At 33.3% G+C, this 6,000-nt stretch overlaps 1 protein-coding gene and 1 long non-coding RNA gene across 5 annotated transcripts in view; both read right to left on the reverse strand.

Moving 5' to 3' along the window:
- Positions 1-6,000, reverse strand: part of fcho1 (FCH and mu domain containing endocytic adaptor 1) — an 83,241-nt gene that overhangs the window by 46,609 nt on the left and 30,632 nt on the right. The gene's annotated exons all lie outside the window — the stretch shown is intronic.
- Positions 357-3,348, reverse strand: LOC130233638 (uncharacterized). Of its 3 annotated transcripts, none has more exons than XR_008838226.1 (6): positions 2,537-3,348; positions 1,491-1,548; positions 1,304-1,402; positions 1,026-1,189; positions 840-935; positions 357-662 (listed from the first exon to the last, which is right to left on the reverse strand). It is a non-coding gene; the product is annotated as an uncharacterized LOC130233638 (long non-coding RNA). The 3 variants fall into 3 exon arrangements; XR_008838225.1 differs by having other exon boundaries at positions 3,141-3,346; XR_008838224.1 differs by lacking the exon at positions 2,537-3,348 and having other exon boundaries at positions 1,491-1,717.

Raw genomic sequence — 6,000 nt, forward strand, 5'->3', positions numbered from 1 at the left:
TCTAACTTATTCCAAACCTGTTTGAGTTTCTTTCTTCTGTTGAACACTTAAAAGGTTATTTTTGACAAAAAAGCTGAAACCTGGAACCACTGATTTCCACAGTATTTGTTTTCCTATTAGAAAGTCAATGCCTCAAAATAACTTTTGTGTTCAACAGAAGCAAGAAATTCAAACAGGTTTGGAACAAGTGAAGAGTAAGTAAATTACAGAATTTTACGTTTTAGACAATCTATCCCTATATATATATATATATATATATATATATATATATATATATATATATATATATATATATATATATATATATATATATAATAAAATGCACCATTACCAATTAAAGGTACATATATGTTTTGAAGTTACTACCCCAGTGACAGTCTTTATTGAGTACAAAAAAAGGCTCTACATCAACTCATTCTTTAAGGATTCTATGCTAATCGACTTTCTATTTTCTATCATCCATGCCAAGCAAATCTTTTTGTACAAGTTCAAAGTCCTTTACTATATACTATGTGAAGAGCATACATTAAAATCCAAACAAGACAAAAAAGGTCTGGAAGTGTGCTGTGGGTGGTGTCCAATTCATTCTTCAGGACAGCAGAGACCCTCAGTGACTGCAGGGCCAATAAAGCATCTTCAGTCAGCGCTTCAGGATTATTAATCTAAAATATAATTCAAGGATATTAATGTTAGGACAATATCAATATGACTGAGCCAATTTTACATGATTCATCAACAAGTCACGATTACAAATATGTTAAGTAAAAGTTGCTCCTCAACTTTCATCTTTTCAATAGAACATGCCTAATTGTGAAAAGAATGAATGAATGAAGTCTTACCAGGGTGGTCCTAAAGAATCCCCAGTCACGCTCACGCAGCAAGACCAAAAGACCTCTGATAACAGTGGTCCATCATGAACTGACATCATGCAGTTCCTGCAAAGACAAAAATTAAGAAAAAAAAAATCTAAATAAAATATATATTCATATTTTAATTAATACTTTAATACATGACCCTAAACATACCTGCTCATCATAAACCTTCAAAAGATTAGCCAGGGTATCTGCTGTCTTGTCAGTTTTGGATGCTGTTTGCCTTAAAATTGTCATCAAATGAAATAGGTGGTGGTGCGGTTGTCCAAAGAATTTGTGGGGAAAATTCTCATTTGTAACATGTTGGTACTCTGCAGCTAAAAAAAAAAAGAGAAAATTTCATAAAACAAACCCACACTACAAAATATATAATGCTAGAAAAAATATATTAATATTATTATTATGTTTCATTTACTTATTTATTTTTTTACCTCAGATGAAAATCAGGTGTTGATAAGATCAGATGTTGATATCAGGATCTTCATATTGTAAACTGAACTCAAGGTCTAGCTGAAGTTTCACTTTCCTTGCTGCAAAAGTATCATTGCAAATACACTGTAATATTTATTTTAACTGGATATGCCAGGCATAGTAGTACAAAATGAATATTTTACCCACCTTTTACATGCCTCCATATAAGAATCTTTCTGTAGTCAGCAACAACCGACCTTCAATTCTGTATGTACACAAAGTCACAGTGTCATTCAGCTGAGAGTGGAAGTAGTACAATTGCATGATGTCTAACGTCAACCCCCAAAACGGTTAGCAATAGAGCTGATCATCATGTTAGTTGCTTTGATTCGATGAACACGGATTTAACTTAAACAGTATTGAAATTTTGAAAACTGAATAGGACGACAAAGAAATTTAAGGCCTTTTTTTAAAAGCTAGAAATAACAAAACTTACCTTATTGTCTAATGATGTAAAAATATATAGCCTAAAAATATATATATATATTTAAGATATAAATATATTTTAAGCTGCAAAATTTGCACATCAGAAAAACTATTTCTTGTTTACCACGTCTGGATGATTAGAATATTTGTTTTGTTATTATTTTATTTAATATTTTATTTAATAATTTTAATTACTTTGTATTACTGTGTTATAGATAGGCATACTTTGTTTTTAGGCTATATATATTCTCTCCTGAGTAAATATTTAAAAAATAGATTGGAAAAAAAAGTTTACCATACCTTTAACATATGTTTGACTTAAATGACATTTAAAATCATTTAACTGATCGCATTGATCAGGTAATCATTGATATGCAGAGATGTCTTCTCGATCACAGGGAAATAATCAGTGCTGATCAGTACTGGTGATTGAGGTAAAGTTAGTTTTATATTTACACATTCAGACTTTCTCCTTAATAATATAATATAATTTCAGAAAAGTCGTTTTTGCATATTCTAAACAGTACAATCATATTAGCAGACAATGACTTTCAAAGTACAACATTGTTCAGTCAAAAAAATTGTGCATTAAGTGTAACGTTAATGTTGTTTTCATGTCATACTTGTATATGATTTCAGACCGAATACACAAAGTACCATGGTAAACGACATATGGAGAGAGTCACAAGTTGTTACTGGACGAATGTATGAATATAAAACCAACTTTACCTCAATGTGCTAGTGTGAGATGACGCTCTGCTCTGTACCTGCTCAGGTGAGGAGCACAGCTTAAATGTTCTCCGTTAGGCTCTCGTGTATGGATCAGCATGCAACAAGCTGTGTGTGACAGACAGCTACGTTTTGAGGCTAAGTTTTTGCCCGTCATCAGAAAATACCGTTCTGTATTTAGGCGGAGATTATTTGAGTTATGATTATGCGCCTTTCGTTTCCGTAGTGCCTACAGATCGCGAAGATAATACCACATTCACAGTCTGGACAGAGTTCAGCGCAGTGCCATGACGTGCGGTTGTGTGAGCGCGCGTCACCATGACAACCTAAATGCATGCTCGCGCCAAGATTTAAAAATATGTTAAAAATTGAATCTGCCGATTTCAAATGTTTTTGTCCTTATAACACTGTTAAAATTCATAGTTAACACATTTCAACTAACGCTAACGTTGCACTGATTCAATTTTTTTAAAACAGTAATGTTAACGTTAGTTAGCAACAAGTGGGGCTAAACACGTTTTCTGTAATGCACGACATGTAAACGCATTCTGACAAACTCTACATTACATTGAACTGTTACTGTGATTATATTGATTAAAACATAAATTTAATATTTCTTGGATTTGTAAATAGTTTACTTACTGTAGTGTGAAGCGAGGCCGATCCGCCATCTTGAAAAAAACGAATGAAGCACGAGAACGTACGTGAACCTGGATGACGTCACACGCAAAATCACTGGGCTGAAAGATTTTGAGTTAATGAAACTTTAAAGAGACATTTTGTATAAATTAAACACAGCAAAATCGTTCACCTTACTTGAAAGATTAAATTTTTATAAACTCAAAAATAAGAAAAAGTTCTAAATACTCATCTAGGTTAATTAAGATTAACGAATTTTAATGATTTAAGTTAATACAACTCAGTTCAATTAATTAGTTACAGCATTAGGGTTTACAGTGTGCCTATTATCTTATTACATGACTTGCCACTATACTAAACAATCGGGGATAAGCACATGGACTTTTAATTTCAGTCAGGCAGCCCCAGGGCTTCTGGTTAATTGTCATCCCATACAAAATCGCCATGTTTAAGATCTGATTTCTTTAAAAAACAGCAATCTTCACTTTCTGGCTGAGATGCTATATAAAGTTGGTATCAGACCAAACAAGAAGGACTGCATTAAATTCTATTTTTCCACGCCATGTCTTTAAAATATGGAAATTAATTTTACCCCAGTATTTTCAATGGAGTTTCTGTGCCAGCCTGCTGCTAATGATGGTGTCTGCGTTTTAATGGTCTTTCGTCTCTTTTTACGCTTTAACAACCAAATGGATGCTTAAGTCTATTTTACTTATTATAGTTGAATTACATTACAACATCGATGCTGTAAAAGAAACCATATGAAATTGAAAACAGTCACATAAAGCTCTCATCATGGACTAAAAAGCACTAGCTGTGCATATAACCCATTAGACACAAAATATTGATCTGACCTGTAATAATTTGTTAAGTCTTTAAATGCAAAGGGAATAGAAACCTAAACTGCTGAATGTAGAATACACTAACTTATTCATATTCATTTGCAAAATGGTGCCAAATGACCAGAGAGTGTGTAATAAACCTCTGGCATACCTAAGTTCTGTTTCTCTATCTAAAAATGTTTTTGAATGTATTCAGGAAAAGTCATTTCAACTTGAAATTGTCTTGTCAGTGGATGTCTCAGTCTAAACCTCAACATCCAACAGCAGCGTCTTCTAACAACCGCTACACAAAGCCAGCCTGTGTTAGCCTACAGAACTAACCAGTCTCACTTGATTGTAATTATGCGTGCTGTAAACACACACGCAGAGAGGATGACATTACCAGCATGTAAAAAGGACTAATACAGAGTTTGATGAATGAGTCATGTCTCGAGGAGTTTGTAACTGGATGATTGCAGGGCGTTCCAGTGCCATGATGCCCAGGGCAAGCCAAAGAGGCGATCATGTGAGACCCGCTAAACACACAACACAAGTTCATGAAGCCCTCACAAATCCTTTTCACTAGTGTCCATCATGAGAACAAGCTCTGAGAACAAGCGCCAAGTATACAGTAACAACTATGTCATTATTGATGCTAACAAATGTGTATTTTGTATACTTGTTTGTTTGCCTATATTGCCCAGCAATCCCTGCAAAGATGCAGTTGTGTTAAAGGACTTTAACTGCTGACTGCGCATTATTTTTAGAAACACACACAAAGAGAGAGACAGTCCTGGCCCAGTCCTGTCACCGCTGATGAATAACGGCATTAGCTCTCAGGTGAGAGAAAGAGAGAGAGAGAGAGAGAGAGAGAGAAAGAAAGAAAGACTGACCTGAAGCACATCATCCTCCTCTCTTTTACCTTTATCTGGACAAGTCTTGATTAAATGAGAGGAGCAGGACAATAAGACAGATATCCGATGTGGATAAGACAGATGTCTCACTGAGGTTTGAAATGGGAAATGCAGACAGGACTGCGGTAACCTAAGGAATTCTCTCATTTACAGTATGTCCTCTTAGAGAAACAAAAAAATTATATATTCATTTATATACATAAATTCTGCATATAAAAAGAAAGAGTAGTTCTTTCAAATGTAAGACCATGCAACACTATGAAATGTTGCTTACATGCACAAGTCATATAAGCCCATCACCAAAAACACAAATGAACAGGAGCATGTTACTGTTTAATTCACTCAGGAGCTGAAAAGACAGTATTATTAGGTAGAAGTATAATCCGGTAACAAATGACTAAATTATTATCTTGTGAGGCATGTCTCTCATTTGTAATATGGTTTGAATAATACAAATTCATTATTTCATTTATTTATTTGTCACTTAGTTGTAATTATTACTTTGTTAGTTAACTGTTACCAAGCAACGTTATGACCAAAATAACGACCCAATTAAAATTAGAGAGTATATTATTCACATTAAATCTCGAATATAAAAGCAAAACAGAATGAGACAAAATTATAATCCAAAAATTAATTTATTATAAATGTAAAAATAAATTGGTGAAAGAGATGAGACTAAAAGCACCACATAAAAATAAAAAAGGGTCTTTATATATAGAAAGCATATTAAATGCAAATAAAATGTCTAATGTTTCAAATAAACTGTCGAAAAAATGGGAAAAACCTAGTGGTTTGAAGGATGGGGATTATTATTATGGAATAAACATTGAACATTACAATTAACCACACTGCAAAAAAAAGCTTTTCTTACTTTTATTAAGATTCTTAAAATCAAGAAACATTTTCTAGACAAGCAATAAGATATTGTCTTGTTTTAAGAAATAATGTGTCGAAATTAAGTGAGTTTTTCCTTAAAACAAGCAACGTCATCTGCCAATGTGTTTAGCAAAATAATATTTTTTCCCCTTTTGACATACTCTTATTTTCCTAACCCCACAGGCAGATTATTTTGCTTGTTTTAAGGAAAAAGGGAGGAGGAATTTAATTAATAACACTTAATTCTGA

Source organism: Danio aesculapii, chromosome 8 (genome assembly GCF_903798145.1).
Source record: "Danio aesculapii chromosome 8, fDanAes4.1, whole genome shotgun sequence".
Lineage (NCBI taxonomy): Eukaryota > Metazoa > Chordata > Actinopteri > Cypriniformes > Danionidae > Danio > Danio aesculapii.